Genomic DNA, 21167 nt, shown 5'->3' with positions numbered 1-21167 from the left:
ACGCATGCTTACTTGAAAGAGCTTCAAGCATATATAGATGGAAATGTCCAAGCATTGGGGGACACTATGATGGACCTTTATGAGGAGTTGGTCACCTTGCATAAGGCAGTAGTTCCCTTACATGATATGAAAAGGAAACCACGAGAAAATGTAAGAGATTTGAAAGTAATTAATGCATCCATTACTGCGATCCATGAGTGGGGAATTGAGTACATGATTGCACCAGTAGAGTTGGCAAAGAAAACAAGATAAGAAGAATAGTTGGAAAAACTCAAGGTTAGGATGCTCATACAGAGAAACAGGTAACTCGACACTTTTGTGGCCAATATTTTAGCTTCTTATGCAAAATTATACAATCACTTGGATTCCTTGGTTCAAGTACACAATATCCCCTCGGTAGGTCCATTTTTAGAGACAAAGGGAAAAAACCTTGTGAGGCAGGAGATTGAGGAATAGTTGAACCAACTGAAGAAGATCACTACCAAAGAAGAGTTGGAGGTTAATGGACACAACATGTCGAAGTACATAGGTGGTCCCAAACTGGTGAATATAAAGCTTTTCTTATTGTAGAAAAAATTGAAAAATGGATCCAAAACCATCTACCCAGACATTATGGAAGCTAGAGTCCATTATTAGCTTAACCTTCCAACAAAGTTTGAGCAGACAATTGCGCAATACAAAGCTTGGCATGCATATGTAGCTACAAAATTGCAAATTAAAGTTGTTGATTTAGATTTTCCTCAAACTCAAGCTTAATGTATCTAGTTGTCTTATTAGGATCTACTCATTTTTGTCCCATATGGATTTTTTCCTTATTGTATGTGCAAGTTGAAGTCTAAGAGTTAAATGTGAAATATGAAAGGTAATTAGTTAAAATAAAGAAAAAAGAAGTCCAAGAGTCATGAGGGGAGCTCAAAGGTCACAAACGGAGATGAAGGGTCATCTCATTTGTTATAAATAAACCCTCATAACTCAATAAAAAGGCTTGGAACCTAATATTTGGAGCTTTGGATTCTCTAGTCTAGTATAGGAGGAGTATCATTCTTTGGAGAAGTAAGTGTTGGCTTCATGTTCCACTATTGGGGCTAGTGTAATATAAACGTAATTGTATGCTTGGAACTTTCACTCTATAATGAGAAGCTCTCAAAGATGACATGCTTTCACACATATTTCATGAATATTGTAAGACTATTATTTATATATTTGTGATGTATGTTGTTTCATTTATGCTAACTATAATGAACTAATTCATTTTCCTTAGTATATATCTTGTTGAATGTGTGTTTTTTATGATATCATGATCGTTGTTATCTTGTGAACTATTTTGCAGGTTAACTAACGATTCTTTATGATGCTCATGTGTCTCTTCTAAGATAGTACTATTACTTTCTTCCAAGGGGACCACTCTTTTTCCCTTGATGTGAATGAACCTTTCATACATTACACTTCATATCCCACAAAGTTCATACACTTTCTATCACCAAAGCCATGCATATATCATCTTATGTGTTCATTACAACTAAGGAAATATTTGATACCACCTATTTGGCAACCATATGTATTCTTGTTGAGGATGTTACTCCAAATGGTGTGGGGTATAATTGGGACTTCACATTAGGGAGACACCCTTCCCTAATCCTGGCTTCCAACACTGTCAATAGAGAGTTAAATCATCTCCACTAAGTTTTGACTTCCAAAATATTCATCAAGACTTAAAGATCTCTAACTCCCAACCCCCCTTGTAACTTGGGTCGACAAATTTTATCCTAATCTACCAACATCCATTTATTCTCCAATTTCTCTCCTCCCCATAGAACAAATCTATGGATATTCCTAATTTCCTAAATAATAATCTTTTGGTTTAACAAGAGTAGGAAACAAGTCATATAGGAATGCATTGTAGAAATAATTTTGGAAATATCAATTTGGCCACAATATTAAGCGATGTAAAGGTCTAGCTAGAATGTTTGTTCTCAAAATTGGTAAATAGGACCTCCCAAGAGGCCTGTCAGTGAGAGTTTGAAGAAAAGGTCCTCCTAAATATTGGGTACATCCTAGGTTTTCTTATTGTCTTTAGAGAATAAATGAGCTTGTGAGCTAACAATATATTGTCTAATATTTGTCTTCCCTTAGCATACTTGGTTTGCTCATAAGAAATGAGTTTGCATAGCAATGGTTTGAGACTATTGGAAATGAAGTTGGAGACAATTTTATAGATCACATTACATAAATAAATGGGTCTATAAGAGGATGGATTCTAACTTTGTTATCTTTAGGAACTAAAGTTATGAAAGTAGCATTTAAGGTTGAGAAATAGAAGAAATTATTCTTGAATTTCTATTAGTTCCCACACATAATTCCTTATGATCAATGAATAGATTTGAAAAAAACTATGTGAACCATCGAGTCTACTAGGAGACTTGCCCTTCTGAATTTACATTATGGATTTTCAAACTATGCTATGGAAAGTTCACTTAATAAGAAGGCATTATTTCTTGGAGTAACAAGGGAAAAAATATTTTGAGTAATTTTTCTTGTTGCCAATATTTGATCCTGAGAAGGTTTTATAAGTAGCTACTTGTAGAAGCAATAAGTTCTTCTTCAATGTCTTGAAAATTCTCTAATTTGTTCCCTTGTGTGCCTTTGATGCAAGAAATTGTATTCTATTGTCTAAAGTGGATCATGGATCTATGGAGGGATTTAGTCTATATTTCTCCTTCTTTAACCATTTAATTCAAATTTGTACACTCAAAGTATTTTATCTTTATTTATTTTTTTCATCCAACGTTGCCTTTATTTTTTCTTCCATTTTTCCATGATCCTCTATTTTACCTTCCTTTGTTATGTGTTATTGGATGTCCTCAATTTATATGGATAATTGGTCTTTACATTCATGGATGTTGTTGAATTCCTTTTTACTCCATATTTTCATGCAAGTTTTGACAATTCAAGTCATTTTTGAAAATTCTACATGATCATTCCCTTAATTATTGGAACTTCCTTCCACCACTTCTTTATATTTTATTTCAATGAGTTTCACTTGATCCATAAGGATTCAAATTGGAATGGTTTTTTGAAATTACTACCTTGCTAACCAAACTTCAAACATATCAATGAGTGATTTGAGCCTAGGTTTGTATAATTATTGCTTCCATAATCATCCCTATAACAACCAAGGACCTAGATAGTAAAAAATGGTCTAGTCAAACCAACATCATTTTTTTTCCCACATTTGATTGTTCAAAGTACAAATCCCATTATTCGTGTCCATATCCACCAATTTTTGGTTTTAGATTAGGTCCTTGAAGTTGGAAGATTCCTCCTCCAAGCCACAAATTCCTAGTTTCTTTTCAACTAGGGGTTTATTAAGTTTAAATGCCCTCTAATTATCTAGCATATGTTTTCTAAGAAATCATAAATTATTTTGAGATTTATTACAATGGTTGAATTGTCCCCGTAAAGGTTACGGCCATATACATTGGTGATATAACCAAAATTTTCTAACCCAAACTTCTGAAATTTGGCTAAATGGTTCTTTGCATGGCTATGAAATATGAATGGTTAATTTACTTAGGATCCCATAAAATAGCTAGACTCCTTGAGGCCATGCTTGCATCTATGATAATACATTTAAATCCTTTCCATATAATATAGGTAATATTGGAGATTGGATCATCCATACATTTGGTTTCTTGAAGCATTACAACAGTTGGTTTTTGAATCTGAATTTTATCCTTTAGGATTTTGTGCTTGGATTTTCCATTTAGGCTGTGTATATTCCATGTGATCAATTAAATTGTTTGTTGATGGAGGTTGGGTGGTAGGAGCCTATAACTATTATTATCCTACTATAGTTTATAATATTTCCCCCAATTTCCTAAATAAATTTTTTAGTTGATTTTCTACCCCCTTTTTTCCCTATCAATTTGAATTGATATTTTCCTTATTGTTCACTTTGTTAACTCATAGATAAGAAGAACCAAGCATTGTATTACCTTTGACGTTATGGGGTATATTTATTTATTGTTGAATGTAAGCTTTCAATATTATCTTGAACCCCTTTTCTAGTATTTTTTATGGATCTTGGCTTTCCCTTTCCTCTACCAAAGATTGAATATTTATGTCATGAATATTTTGACTTAAAAATGATAAGAAACCAACACTTACAATCCACTTTGAGGGGTGAAACCATTTACAATGAACAAATCTATAAGAAAATGTTTGATGATCCTAAGAATAGCTCTCCTTAGTATATATATAGGAAACAAAAGAGACAATTATAATAAATGACACAAATGTAATTGTAAACTGACATAACAATATACAAATAGAAATGTAACAACACCATATCTATGGATTAATAAGGGATTTTAGGTTTATCTTGGGGCTTATATACGAATTAATAGGCTCTCTCCCCTTCAAACAAGTGTTTTCCTAAACACTTGACTAACTACAAGATTTTCTACATGGACAACTCATCTTCCCATGTCACCTCTTTCATTGGTACATTCTTCGATTTGATGAGGTACTAAGTAATTGGTATTTATTCAATGTATAATCTTTGTTTCTAGGATTATTTATGTTCCTAGTATGATTTCCATTCTTCATTAAACTTTGGTAAAATAGTTTTGAATGAGATCTTATAGCCAGTTACCTTCTTTAAGCTAGAAACATGGAATATTGGATGTATCATGTGAATATGGATGAAACTCCAATTTCTAAGCCATAATTCCAATCCTTTTCAACACCTTATAGGGGCAACAATACGTTGGTGCTAATTTATTTTCCTTTCTTTGTTGCTTGAGGGACATATGTTTATATATTCACAAATATCTTATCAGCCACTTCAAATTTGATTTCACTGTGATGTTGGTATTCTTGTTGTCTTATTTTGTTTTGTGTTATAACCAAGTTTCCCTTCAATAGTTTGAGAAACTCTTGTTGGTGCCCTATGTGGTCCTCTAGTACTTGACCCTTTACAATCCCTTTCAAGGTTGATGTGATAGATGGAGGATGATATCCATAAAGTGCCATAATTGGGGACATTTTTAATGAAGTATGGAAGGATGTGTTGTGCCACCATTCTGCCAAGGGAAACTACTTGACCCATTATGCCTTTTTATTAAATGAAAATAAATGTAGATATTATTCTAAACATTTAAAAAAAATATTATTTTTCCCATTGGAATGAGGATGACAAGATGAGCCCTTAAGTACCCAAAGGAGAAAATAACCCAATGCAAAATTTTCTAATGAAAAATGGGTCTCTTCTACTTACAATAATTTTTGGTATTCCATGAAGCTTTTGAATTATTTCCATGAATGTTTCTACTTTTATACTTTCTTTAAACGGATGACATATATAGAAAAAAATGGGCATATTTTATCATTCAATTTACCACTACCTTAATGACATTATTCCCTATAGATTTAGGTAAATATGTAATACAATCCATTGAAACATCTTCCCAATGTTGGTTTGGTATGGCTAATGGTTGTAAAAGATGTGGGGTATTGACATTCTCTCCATTATTATGTTTTCATACCATATATTCAACCGCAAAATTTTGAACATCTTCTTTAGTACATTCCCTGAAAAATTATTTCTTGATCCTATGGTATGTTTTCAAGAACCCTGAATGTCCTCCTATAAGAGAAGTGTGTAATTGCAAAAGGACCTTGTGTTTGAGTTGATAATTTTTACATAAATATAAGTGATCTTTATACAACAACAAGAAAAAAAAATATTTTCTAGTATGTCTGGGTCCTCTTCTAGTTACTGAATGATATTGAAGACTTTCTCATCTTGCTTCCAATCTATCCTTTCTTATTCCACCTAGTCAGATTATGGAATAAAAATAGCACATAATAAGCCCTCAATGTCTTACTCTTTCTTTGAGAGTGCATTTGCCACAATATTTTGTCTTTCCTTTTTGTAGATAATTCAAAATTAACAATCTAGCATCCTTGTCACCTATTTCCTTTTGCTTCTAACGATATCATTTTTTCCAAGAAGTGCTTAAAATTATCTTGATATGTTTTTACTTTGAAGTGTCCTCATATTAGCTATGGATGTTGTTTCGTAACTACGTGTATTATGGCCAACGTCGCATTTTCATAGATGGGTCTGAGTGGGTTCTTTCCTTTAAGTTCACTACTTTCAAGGGCAAGGGGTTATCCTTGTTACATGAAAACTAGACCAATGCCATGGATTGAGGCATCACACTCCACAATGAAGTTTTTCGTGAACTCAAGTGTGGCCAGTATGGGATTTGTACGCATACTCTTTTTAGTTTTTCAAATACTTTTACTCCTTCTTTAGTCCAAGAAAATGCTTCCTTCTTCAATAATTTTGCTAGAGGTGTTTTTGATTACATATAATTCTTAACAAACTTGAGGTAATATCCTATCAATACTAAGAATTCTCGAGTTTCTTCAAAGTCTTGGGAATTGGCCATTCCCTCATAGCTTTTATTTTGTTAGGTTCTACTTTGACACCTTCATGGGATACAATATGAGAACACTTGGAAGGATTTGTATATAGTTGTTTTTCTTCCAATATTGTTAAAACTTTATCAACATGTTTGACATGCTCTTCCCAAGATTTGTTTCATATTAGTATGTCATCAAGAAATATTAACACAAATTTTCTAAGGAAGTGTTTAAAAATAGAATTCATCAAGATTTTAAATTTTGAAGTTGCATTAGTAAGTTCAAATGGCATAACCAAAAACTCATAATGACCTTCATATGTTTTGAAGGTTATTTGGGGAATGTTTTATTTCCTCATTATGATTTGATGACATCCAAACAATTATCCAACTTATTAAAGAAAACTTCTCCATAAATTTCATCTAATAATTCATCAATGACAAGAATAGTAAACTTATATTTGATTTTCATTTTGTGAATTGTCTATAATCTGGGCACATGTTCCATGAACCATAATTTTTAGTGAACCCCACTACTTGTGAAGAGAAATTACTTTTGTTAGGTTGAATGATGCCAACTTCAAAAATTTCTTGACCCATATGATTAATCTCACTCTTCTATGCATATGGCCATATATGGAATGTATAATTGTACACTTCATGGTTGAAAATGTATAGCATGATCATGATCTTGAGCAGGTGGAATACCCTTAGACATCTCCCTAAATACCTTGGAATTATTGTTGATTAATTTTTGGAGATCCAATGGAGTAGAGCATATAGATGTTTGAATATATAACAAACACAATTGTGTAATTAAACCATGATATCCATTTATTAGAAAAAAAAATCATTTTATTAGAGCTTACCACTTTAGAGAGCTTCCCTTGGATAGCTCTAAGGTAAATTTCCTTTCCTTCTAAGGAAAATATCAGGAAATGATACTTAAAAATTGAGGGCCATTGTTCCTAATGATTATAACCATTGGGCCACAAATACAACATTAACACTATCAATTTGGATTGCAAATTATCATGAAACTATCGAACAAATACTCCCCATATTCATCTTAATGCTATGACACTTCCTTGAACAATTTATGTTACCTTCATCTGCAATGATTTCTTGAAATTCTAGTGTTGGAAATGAAAAGTAGTTAAGAACTTTTTCCAAATTGTAGTTGATGAAGTTATGGATACTACTTCAATCAATAATTATTTTTACATTTTTATTTTTGATATATAATTTTATCTTGAGGTTTTGTGGAGTACTAATTCCAATCAATGCATGACAAGGTATTATTGTAGTAATCTATTCTAGCTCTATATAATGTGATAATATTCTTCATCCTCATCTTCTATGTAGAATAATTTATTCTCACTACATTTATTCCCCTTAATATACTTGCTATCATAGTTGAAACAAATTCCCTTTTCTCTTCTTGTTGGCTTAGGGGGTCCTAACCCAGGTTCAGAGTTAGTTGTGTCAAACAAATCCCTACACTACTGGCCCTTTTAGCATCAACCCACGTAGCGTGGATTGTAGTCTCACTCAAAGCAGTATGGGGGGATACTAGAACCAAGTATCTGCATCCAAATATAAATGTGATGTTCTTTTATGCCCTAGATCTGCCTTCGTGCAAACCTCCAAGCCCTTAAGACTTGGTATTTTATATTCTTTCTAACGGTATCTAGACCTCTGCGAAGGTCTACAACTGTCTTTTGCGAACCCTAAACAGACGAGTTAGCCACTTCCACGCACCTTAGATTGACCTTAGATCAGTATTTACTCAAATCTACCTAAGTGCTCAATAAACTTAACAGAAAGTGTTATGAAGTTCTCTTAATCACTTATCATTAATTGCATTCAGGTATTAAGATAGATCAAGCAAATTCACGCATCAATACATCAATATTTTATAAAGACATCATTTCATCACAACATATATCACAATTATGTATAACAAAAGTAAAGAGATAAAACACAAGAATTTCTGCAATAATGTTCTTGAATGATCTTCATTATAGATTTATAGACTCAATAATTCCCTGTGCACTTAGCTAAAGGGGTCCATGCACTCAGCTGCGGACACTACTCTAGGCCTCTATGCACTCAGCCGTGGAGCCTTTTCCTCCTATAATACTTCTATATCAATCTATCTTCTATCGACCCATTACATCTATCATCATCTAATTATACCATAGACTCTCTAAGACACGTCTATTTATACAATCCCATGGTCCGCGGACCGTGGGTTGATCTCAAAATTGACCCAACTTTACATGAATGAGGGTAAAATACCTTTATAACTCTTAACTAAATCTGCACTCCACGTCCACAAATTGTAGAGACGATACATCTTGTTACATCAAAACTTGGGCTTTTCCCCAAAACTTATGCTTTTTTCCTAAAACTTGGGCTTTTGCCCCAAAACTTACCCAGGGGACCCCATTTCAACAAGAACCCAACACAAAGGTCATGACTCACCCTCGATTCACTCACCTGGTATGGTCATATTGCTGCGAAGATTCCCCAGCTATACCTGTACAACTGCTACTTCAGTCGTGTTCTACGTGACTGCCTGCTTCACTTGCTCAACCAGCTGCTTTGTGGCTAGTCCTTCAATGTCCTGCTTGATCTTCTGCTGCGTGAGCTATAAGTTCATCAACTTTTCCTGTATGTTGGTTGAGTGTTGGTAGGCTTATTTCAACCAAGGATCCAACCTGAACTTAAGTACTACTTCCCTTTTCTGCGATGCTTCCACTTGTGCAAGAAGTTGCTTCCCCTCCTACAACTTGGCGAGGCGCTGCATTGTAGCAATGGAGCGCGTCGCCGCCCTCACTTCGTCATACTATTTCTAGAAATCACAGATCTTTGTACTCAATCTCTGCAGGGTAGGATCTTCCTGCAGGGCCGTCACCACTTCCATGGCCTGTTCAAATAAATTTCTGCAATTAACGATCGCGACATCCATAATAGCTATCCCTTCCATGACGACAACTTCATGTTGTTTCATGACTACGGGCGGAGTGGAAGGCTATGACTTGAGTTCCAGCTCTGTGATTTTCATATTGAGTTTAAATTGAACTCTAGCCACCTCTGCCTTTGCATTGCGGATGCCCGCAGCTAGCTTCCAGATATTGGCCTCGAGCAGTGCTTCCTCAGGTATGTGAAACTCCTGCATTTTCTTGTATGCCTCTGCAACCACAGCCACTAGTTGGGTGCTCTGCTCCTAGAGTGTTTTTCTTTTGCCTTCAAGTCCTCCATCTTTTCGACGAACAATTGTTCATTGTTCATGCTATATTCATTGATTAAAATGAAGGAGCGTTCCTCCCGCACTCTTAACTCCACTGTCACACCTGTCTGCAATGCGTGAAGATAGTCATTGGGAAGTGCTGCAATGTTGAGGTTGATGTTGTTCAGAGTGATAATGATGATATTTTCATCAGTTGATTCCACGCTCAGGGATCCTTTTGGCAGTGCGACTATCCTGAGATCCACTGTCCTGACCAACTCTGCATCCTGACTTGTCCCTGGTGCCATGGTTGTCTATGTAGTGCCCACATGACCCGTGCCCACCTGTATACTGCTAGTCTGGATTTGGAGTTCATGCAGATCCTTCTGAAAACTACACAAGGAATGTGTGCACTATTGCTCAAATTGCTGCAATAGTTCAGATGTGGTGTCATGCACTTTGTCCTCGATCTCATCGATATCACCCTTCGTCATCGTAATGGGATCTAGTGGTGGCTTGGACACCTTTATCTTCTTCTGGGACCCCTCCGATTGTTGTGCCCTATTCTTTTTTACCCAGAATGGAGTGCTTTGTCCCTCATCGCCTCCACCTCCCTTTGCTGAGTGCTCTTCCTCCTCATTTTCGAGCAAAGGGGATTTACCACTCTGCTCGGAGTCAAGCTACTCCTCTTTAGCCTACTTCTTTGCAGCGCACTCCTTTTCTAGTCGGGCCTGCTCTTCCGCCTCCTTCTTTCGCTACGCGGCCAACTTCTGTGCTTCCTTCTTCGATGCATCCTTCCTCTTTTTCTCTGTTGAACTCCCCATGCCTTTACTAGTACCTACGACCAGGTCAAATGGAGTATGCCAATCTACTAGCCAATGCTTAATTACATCCTAAATCACATCGTCCCTGGTGAGATATGGCAGATCAAACCACTTCTATTGTGGTTCCTTCCACGTGGGGATAATGACGTGGTGGAAGTCTTCCTTGAATTCTGCATACTCTGGCATCTGTTCATGCATAGTTGGGGACAACCATGGGTGCTGGTTGATGGCCATGAGAATGTTTGTCTCCATCAAAATCTAGAAGATCTTCATTTATGTGACGCGAGTGGGGTCCTTCGTGGCACAAATTTAGGAAAACTATGCAGCGTCTGGAAATTGGACCTTGAATGGAGGAAATTGATTGTTCTCTAGTAGCTCCTAAGCAACTAGCACAATGGAGAGCAGCAACCACGTGTAGTGGAAGGTCTTGCTCTCATCGTGAGCCTCATGAAAATTCACAAGGAACTCGCTACATAGATAGCGCGCCCAATTAAACTGCATGCCTTTCACGCACTGTGCAGCTAACGAGATCACAGGCGCCAGAACCTCGTCAGCACAACACCTCCTCATGATCTTGATGACTAGTATCTGTGTGGAAATTTTCATTGTGGGGTTAGTGATGGATTTTATGGAGTACCCATGCGGCTTCTTAAGAAGATTAAATTTCTTCTTCATCTTCTCTGCCAAGTCCCGCGCACTTGTTTTTCTGTCAAACTCCTTGTTCAATCCTTCATGCGGTAGGAGCGTGATCCTATGGATGAGCATGTCCATGATGGGGATAGGCGCCCCAAGCCATAGACACCCATCATGCACTAGAGTTAGTAGTTGTCGTATACAAGTGGTATTAATGTTGGAGCGATGGTAGTGGGGCACCCACAGCAGGTTCAACAAACCTGATTGATTAACTCCGTGAATCCACTCAATTGGCTCCGACACCATGACACTAGAGTCTTTGTAATATACTCGCTTCATGTAAATCGCAAGGTGGGGGAACCTCTCATGGTCAGCCAAGTCCTAATCCTCCATCTTTAAAAGGGGAACCCGTGCCAGGCATGGACCTTCAAAGGTGATGTTTTCTAGCAATAGGGGTGTATGAATGATGAATTTCTCGACGTCCAGGTCTTTGGTGACCTTCACCTTTCCTTTACATGGAGGGATATACTCTGGTAACTTAGATATGGGCTCTGTGCCCTCAGCGTCTATATATTCAGCCTCCAAATCTATAATCTTCTCAGGTTGCTTGTCCTTCTTCTGTGCCTGGGTAGAAAAGTGCTTTCTAGGCAACTCATGCACTGGCACAAACCTTTTCTTCTTGTCTTTCTTCGTCTTATGGGTCTCATGCACTGATGTAGGCTTTGGCCTAGGCGAACATGGCACCATATGAATAGGACCCGGAGCCTACATGCTCACAACTTCTGGAGCAGCTCCTTAGAAGGCAATAGTTCCTCGAGTATTTGTAGTCTCTCCTGGTCCTAACATAGTTTTACGAATGAATTGCTAGGTTTCCTTAGGTAGATTATCAAAGATAGAGCTTGCGACCAAATCCTCGAAAAACTTATGACTCATAAGCGACGAACAACATAGCTTAAAAATTCTAAGGGTGCAAAGTGTTCTCTGCTGGACTGGCATGCGTAATTTATAGGGGAATTTGAATTCAAATCTGACCATTCCCCAAAAAATTCATCCATTAGTGCTTACTTGGCAGGATATCTCCAAATATTTCAGTCTTAAATGCCACCCATCTGCTCCTTAGAACTGTCTCGTGGCTGCCAAATCATGAACAATAAATCTAACGGTCATTTTCTGGCTGTGCTATGCGGTATCTCCCTCCATAGCACAACTCCCTTCGTGTGGCTTCTAGTATTGTGACATCACCCTGTTTCGCATAGCCCCCCTATCGCGAAGTCCCCAAAACTAGGCAGCATAGTTTATAGTCCCACTCCCTTACAACTGCCTGGAGCACTAAGACTATTTTTCTGTCATGTAGTCATTGAGCTAGATCTTCTGCATACGGCTTCAACCAACTCCCATTCATCCTTCCTGAAAAAGGTTCTCTATTAAGCTTTGCAAGCTGAACCGCACCCCCATCTATGATTTCTTTGATGACATATGGCCCCAACCAGTGCATTCGAAACTTTCCTAGAAACTTATCGAACTTACTATCATATAATAATACCAAATCATTTACCTTGAATCTGTGCAACTTGATGTGTTGATCATGCCATGCTTTTCCATGTTCCTTTTGTACTTGCTAATGAAATACAACCAAGACTATGTCCTCTTTGAGCTCCATCAACTACGCGCGCCGTTCTTCCAAGGCTCTGTGGTCCGCCATCCCTGTGAAAGTAGATACGCGTAGACTAGGCATGATATACTCCATAGGAATCGCAACTTCTATGCCATAGACCAACTGGAAACGGGTCTAAATTGTTAGTTTTTTGCAAGTAGTCCTATACGTCCATAATATTGATGGTACACACACATCACAATCATTCTTTTGCATGTTGCAAATATTTCTTAGCACATTCTCCAATATCTTATTGAAGGCCTCAACTATTCCATTAGCCTAAGGATGCTATGGCATACTCTTCTGATGATAAAACTGGAACTCTTTGGTCAGTGTGCTGGTTGTTTCATTGAGGAAGTGTGTACTGCGACCACTCATCAACACTTTCGGGCAACTGAACCAGGTTAACACATACTCAAATAAAATTTTAGCTGTGCTAGCACCTATACAATCCTTGATGGGCTGTGCCTCTACCCATCCGGTCAAGTACTCTGTCGTGGTGATGATATGACGTGCACCTATTTTCTTACTTGGGGGCTGAATTGGTCCTACAAAGTTAATATCCCATTACTCAAATGGCTGTAACAACTGAGGACTTAGAGGTACCTCATCCCTTTGCGATGGCCTTCCCATACTTTGACATGAATCACATGCCCTACGATATGTTTTGGTATCCTTGTGTAATGTAGGCCACCACAACCCGGCGTGCAGAATCTTCTGCATTGTTGCCTATCCTGCATAATGCCCTCCTGCAGCCCCTCCATGAGCATCAGTAAGGATATGGTTTCTTTTGAAATCGGTCACATACCATGGGAGAATATCATTTGAACCCATCTTATATAAATTTCCTACAATTACTGAGTAGTCGACCGCACATAATACTAACTCCTTCTGCTAGCTCATCTATCCTTCCGCAGCCATCTTTATAGTCAAAAGGTTGATAATATCTGCAAAATTGTTATCCGCTATGCACACCACAAAGAGCTGTGCATCGCGTAATCCTTCCTCCAAATTAGTAGGCTCCTCCCCTATTTAAATGCATGAAAAATGGTCAAGTCCTACATTTAACCTTCCTGGCTTGACAATTACCTCAAATTTGTATTCTTGAAACACCAAAAACCATCTGCATATCTTGCCCCGCAACACATGCTTATTGACTATGTACTTCAAGGTGGAGTGGTCTGTGTACATCTTGAAATGTTTGCCTAGCAGATAGTGTCTGAATATTTGGAGTGCATATACCATGGCCAATCCCCTGTTCTCTGTCATTGAGTAGTTCTTCTTAGCCTTTGATAATTTCCTATTTGCAAAAGCTATAGGGTGATCCATCTATCCTTCACCTACCTATGTCAACATTGCTCCCAACACAATAAATGAGGCATTAACGTGAACATGGAATTCCTTCTTCCAATCCGAGAAGACCAAGATCAACGTGGTCACCATTTTTTCCTTCAAGACATAAAGATTGCACTGACATTCTTCATCTCAACAGAATGTAGCATCCTTCTTCACCAACTTCTCCATGGGCGTGGTAATCTAGGCATAAGCTTTGATGAACTTTCGATAATATCCAGTATGGCCCAGCGATGCGCGCAGCTATTTGAAACTCCTCAGGGATTCCAAATTGATTATGACCGTGATCTTGGCAGGGTCCACCATTAGTCCTTACTTTCATACCACATGACCTAGCAAAATCCCGAAGGGGACACAAAACAAGCACTTCTTTAGGTTCAACACGATCTGATACCTTCAGCATGTATCAAACATTAATCGTAGACTGGCTACATGGTGCTTGACCAATCCAAACATTGTCCAATCATCAAAATATACCTCCAAGAATTTGTGAATAAATTATTTGAATGTCGCGATGACTATGCGAGAGAATATTTCTGGCGCATTCTTGAGCCCGAAGGGCATCCCCGTATACTGAAAACACACCCATTCCGTCGTGAAGGTTGTTTTACATCTGTCTTCTGACACAATCTTAATCTGATGGTATCCATAGAACCCATAAGTAAATGAATAGGCCTCTCGTTGCTATAGGAATTAATGCACAGTTGTTTGGTGATGTAGAAACCCTTAGGGATCTTCTCGGGATCCTTGGCAGATAGTTCGATTAGCTGTCATTGTCACAAAGATGCATGAATATCTATGCTTAAAAAATGAATATCGAAGCGAGAAGGACTTATTACCTTGATTCTTAGTGTGGTGTTGCTGGAGAGCGCAAAGTAGGTAGGCGGAAGACCCTTGAGACAGCTCCAGATCAAAACCTGCACATAGAAAAGACAAGCATAATATCACAGCACAAAACCTTGATAAACAATGCATGAAAATATAAATATATCTAGTTCCATAATCTAAGCCACTCATGCTAACGATATTAAATAAGCATATAAACATGTTATACTACCAACATCTTGGAGTGGACAACACAATTGTAGTTCTATATTGATGTAGAGAGGGTCATTACAAACATAATTTCTATCAGCCTTCCCTTACCCCTCCAGCTCCTCTCTCTCGTTCCCTTCTTAACCTCTTTTGATGCCATAGTCTAAGACTCTGTCAACAGTCAAATAGTAAATCCTTTCAAATGGTTCGACCCCTTTAACAATGGCCCTAGCTTTACATATATAACATGTGAGGATAGGGTTTCCAAGTCCTTCATGAGTTCCATTAGGAAAAAGCAGTGATTTTTCCATGCCTTTCTTCTCTTTCCCATTTGCATACTCCATTAGGAATTAGTAATTCCCCCAAACAGGTTGAGTTATGATGTTTCCCTGCTTTTTTGAGCTGACATAGAAGAGAATCTTGGGATATTTTTCGGTCAACTCATTCCCTTGAACTATGGAAACTCATTAAGTTTCACTAACGCTCTTCCTGAGGTAACCAACAGAGTTACCTCAGGCACTAACACACCCTTAGCCTTGCTAGGAAGCTTTATAAAGCTGGTTGCTAGTGTTTAGATAACATTAGCTTGACAACTGGGCCTGTGAACTTGGTCATACCTTCAGTCATCATGTCTTTCTCCTCTGAGATGATGAGGAGGTCATTTTCTTGTATAACAGATGCCCCCTAAAGTGTGAGATCATAGGCTGTGACGATGGCCAAAATTCTTTATATTTAATTGTCCTTTTCTTTGGAAAAAAGAGAGAGAGGATCAGAGCTTCGGGCGGTACAAGAAACCCGATACAACACATATATATAAACAACTAAAATCATGTCCTGAGTCGGGCATTCCCACGCTCAGTAGCTATGTGAGAGGTGAGAGTGATTTTCTCAGAAAAGAGATATGACGATGTTGGCCGCCAATAAGCACAATGCAAAACCTGTGTCATAATAAGATCATTCTGATGAGCTGTCTCCAAGAAACAATAAACGCAACTTGGGAGAGGAAACAAGGCTGAGTGATGCAAGCCTCTACCCAAGGTCTTGATTTCCATTTCACCACAATAGCATAGATCGATACATGTGAATATAGGTGTCGAGGTCGAACATGCACAAAATCATCTGATTACCAGTCAATAGTGGAGACTCTTAATAGATGTGAGGATGGCCACCGATAATGGTGATGGTCTCCAAGATCCGCAGTACAATCTAGCGAGTGTGAATAATTGTTTTGTCATCAAACACTCGTAGAATCGTTTAAGTAGGAGAAAATAATGAAAACCCCTGACCAAACACAAGGTCAACTACCACTGATGTCTGCAAGCACCAAGGCACTGAAGTGTTTCTGGGTCTTCTTCCTAGATAGAGTGTCGAGGTCGATAGGAAGAGACCTGTCAAAAGGTAGGAAATAAGGTGTCCTACATCAGTCGACATGAAACGGGACAAGAATGATTGTCTTTGAGGAATCTTTTGAGGATTGGGTCAAAGCAACAAAGGTCATGATGATAGGATATGCTTGATGGTTTGATGGAGGAAACAGAAGATAAAGGTTTTCCCTTGAACAATAGAAGGAAGAACAATGGTTTTAACCATGTAGCACTAGACTCATTAACACCAAAGAGTGTTAGGATAGAGAGATGCAAGAACAATGGGGTATATAGGCTAAACTCATAGGATGGTAAGATTCATATTGAGAGGCCGTCTCAAGGAAGGTTTATCTAAGGGAGTGCCATGTTCAAGGGAGGGACTGCTGCCAAAAAACTCTTTTCACAATATGAAACACAAAGCAATTGTATTGTCCACTTTACCCATATGATTAGTTTAGTGAGTCCAGACAGGTAAACTCAACAATATTTTCATGTTTTAAGAGCTTGAAAAGGATCGTAAAAAGAGTGACTCTATGCCCTATCTAATTAGTTTAATGAGTCCAAACAGGCAAACTCATCGATATTTTCATGTTTGAAGAGTCTAAAAGGATCATAAAAAGAGCGACTATATTCCTCATCTGTGTAGTTTAATGTGTCTAGATGAGACAACTCAGTGGTCTTTTCATATTTTTAGAGTCTGAAAATATCGTAAAGAATGACTCCAAGGTGTTCCCTTTGTCATAGTTTTTCACCGGGTGTGACAAAGGCTTAATAGTATAACCAGAACGGTTCCTTTTTCGTAAGTTAATCTACTGAGTCCAGGTAAAGAGAAACCTATGCTCAATATATGTTTGTCTCATTTTGTTACGAGTATGAGGAGACAAAGTAAACTCGATATTCGTCGTGAAATTTTAATAAGTCATGCGACGACAAATTCAATAGACCTTCATCGAATTTTAATGAGTCAAATGAAGAAAACTCGAGGTATCTTTTTCAATTTAGTGACCAAGGAAAAAGAGGTAAAAGAACTGCTCATTCCTTCTTCGTAGATTTAACTAGCCTAAAGAAGGGAAAAACTCGGGGATTTTTCAATTTAAGAGCAAGAAATAGTCCCAAAAAAGAAAGCACTCATATCATTGTCGTAAGTGTTTAATGAACCCAATGATGAAAAATTGAGGTCTTTTCAATTTAACGAGTGAGAAAAGTTCCTAAAAAGAATACTTGAATCTTCTTCATAAGTTTTGAACAAGCCTGAAGAAGGAACTCGAGGTTTTTTCAATTTTATGAGCAAGAAAAAAGTCCCAAAAAAGAATGCTTAGATGATATTTTTCAGTTTAGTGAGCTAGAAAAAGAGGGAAAAAGAGTTTCTCGGACCGTTGTCGTAAGTGTTTAATGAGCTCGATCATGAAAAACTCAGGGGTTTTTTAGTTTTAGAGTGAGAAAACATCCCATAAAATAAATCGCTCATTGAGAATTGAACATGGTCATTTCTGTCATTCAATCCTAAAAGTTCTTTCATCAAAACATGGGCAATTTCCACCAATATGGGGTCATGGCGTATGATAAATATCATTGGAAATTGACTAATTCTAATTTAATGACTTAAATTAAGCTAAGTCATGTCTCCAAAGTGACTATAAGGAAGTTCTTGAGCCTCCACATTTACCATTTGTATCATTTGAGAGTTGTGAGAGTTTTTTGGAGCTAAAGAGGAGCATATTTTCCACGGATGATTGCAAGAGATCCGGGGGACCATTTTCCATGACGTCAGTCCCAAGTAGATGCCAAAACCTTGATATTGCATTATTCAGCCACTTTTAGCTACTTTTGGGGTGGATTTTTGGAGGTCTAGGGAGCCCTATATCATTCATTGCGCCTAACGCCCCCTTCTAGGCCTGTAGGGATCATTAAACGCCCTTTACGACCTGGGGGAGGGTGTTAATCCTCCCTGTTTATCACTAGGGGGTTGTTAGTGGATGAGGGCACACCCCAAGACCCTAGGTAGTGATTTATTGAGATTTTTTGCCCCATTTGCACTGGTTTTTTGGTTGATTTGTGCAGGTTTTGAGCCATTATGACTAGTCTATGGAGAGAACAGGCATATGACTGACAATAATCGCTGATGCAAAATGATCTAGCTTGCATACTTACATTGCGCCACTGTTGTTTGATGAAGTATGCTCAGATGGACTTGATCAAAGGTCAGGAGGAAATTTTGAGTTGGATTGTTCAGCGCTGGGATGAACACAAACAGGTGCTCCGGATTGGGGACCATGAGCTGGCAATTGACCAAGATGATATATATTTCTTAACAGGTTTGTTGTGTAGAGGAGCACAGGTAAACCTGACCGGTGGTAGGCCTGATCCGCGATCCATCCTAGAGTTGGTCCAAGCTTACTGTATCCCTGAGAGTGGACTCATCAGCAATAGAGTCCTGATAGAGAGGATTAGATCCAGATCTATGAGGGCCATTTTATGGATGATTTTGTGCTTGGTGGGGTTGAAAAGTCCGCATGTTGCAACAAAGGCCTAATTGTTGCTTGCAGTTGACTGTGTCCAGTCGCAAATATTCAAATAGTGCAAGGTAGTGCTTTATGAGTTGAAGGAAAAGTTGATTGCATGTAAGACCTAGACCCAACAGAGTTTTGGGTATGGCACCCTCATTGTCTCCTTCATACTTGAGAGGGTGCCAATTACATACCCACGAATGAGCTCAGGTCCCCTCTATCTGAGGGAGCCTAGACGGAGGCGATGGGCATCCCTTGATCCTCGCACAGGAGGAGGACCCATCCAACATTTTTTCGAAGAATATTTCTTTGAATGCCTCAGAGGCCAGATTGTGATGATCAATGACTATGCCTACAAGGGCATGGACTTCACAAGTGACCCTAACTTGATTTTTCCGCCTGGTACAAACTAGGGGCCTCAAGGTAAGAAGGATTTTGAGAGTACTTAAATTATTTTTAAGCTTTCGAATGTTTATGTTATGTTTTTGTTGATTTTATGGGTGAACAAGGACTGACATGAAGCTTTTTGCTTGACACAAATGTGGCACCGGTGTGACATGCAGGTGAGCCTTGCCAAGTGAGGCAAGGAGGCTGTTACAAATCCATTTTTGCACATCACTCCCATCATCTAGATCAGTATTATTAGGGCTCATCAAACCCTAATTCAGTTGCTACATGCCCTAGACAAGTCTACACTTTGAATGCTTCCTTCCCTGACAATTTTATGGCCTGAAGACATCCTAAAATGACTCCTAGAGGGACCAACATAGGTAGGCCCATGCATGGGTGCTCTGCAGAGCACTTAGGCTCATGCTGTTGAAAAGTGTGCAACAAGAAATTCTTGTTGATAATGCAACAAGATGATGGAGCTTAGTGGAAAGGAGTCACCTTCACTAAGTGGGCCCGCAGGCAAATTATGGCGCAAAGTCTATTTTTAGACTATGTCTATCTTTAGACATATGGATCATGGTCTATGAGTTGCAGGATGCTATTTATGGATGATTGGTCATGTTGGGAAAAATAGATGGACTTCTATTTTTGGATCATAGCAAGAGTGATCAGAGTCTATTTTTAGACTGCTAGTCAAAAATAGAAAAGTCAAATATTATTGTCTCATAATAATATTTAGACTATAAACTTTATCTTATCCTCTTGGAGTACTTCAGTTTGAGCTACAGATGTGGCACGTGCAGCTGTCAGAAGGAAATATGCTTTCTTTGTGGGTCAGTCGAGCTATTGCATGTAGGACATCAGTTAGAACTCAAGTGGTTGAGTTCTGTGGAGTTAGATGAGCAGTTAATGGAGTTGTGTTCAGTTTGACTTAGTTGAACTAGTTGTATTTAGTCTAACTGGCCAATAGACTAAGTGATGAGTTGTGTGAATTAGTTATTAATTAATTCACTAATTATTAACTCTTAATGCAACTGAAGAATACATCAGTTAACTTAGTGCATGTATAGTTCAGTGGAGACAGGTGTTAGAGGTTGAGATTGCTATCGGTTGTGACTATAGTTGTGCATGAGATTTTGCACAATCAAGGGATTGAGTATGCCCATGAGAATGCCCAGTAATATAGCCTGTGCTCACGTGATTTCCAGTGTGAGTGATTTTCCAAGGTAAATAGAACTTGGAACGAGTTTGGATTCATTCATTCTCTTGCAGGATTGTGAAGTGGAGGCAGGCAAAGCAGTGGAGGAGATTTGGAGATCAGATCTAAGCTGTATTATGTGTAACAGGTGGAGATAGTACTGAGTACTTGTGAGGAGTATTGTACTATGTTGGTTACATGTTCTCAATCAATATAATATACAGATAGTTGGGGTTTTTAGCGAGATGCTTTCCCCAGGAAAATACTGTGTTGATATGTGTGATTGATGCTTCTATGTGCGCATGTTATTGTTTATGCTTCTGTAATTGATGATCAACGTAGAGGAGATTATGTATTATGCATGTATTCCACAATAGTGTAGAATCGAGATAATCTCTGTGAATATGTGTCATATTATTAAAAATTTCTACACATGCAAGGGTGCTTTGCAGAGCACTTAGGCCCACTTTGACCTGTGCTGGGCGAGATTGAGCAAAATTCACATAGGATTCTAGGAATATTCTTATCTTCTAGATCCTTCTA

The sequence above is a fragment of the Pinus tabuliformis genome, chromosome 8 (assembly GCF_031772625.1).
Source record: "Pinus tabuliformis cultivar Carrire ecotype Pingquan chromosome 8, CPIR1, whole genome shotgun sequence".
Taxonomy (NCBI): domain Eukaryota; kingdom Viridiplantae; phylum Streptophyta; class Pinopsida; order Pinales; family Pinaceae; genus Pinus; species Pinus tabuliformis.
Note: the sequence above shows the minus strand (reverse complement) of the source record.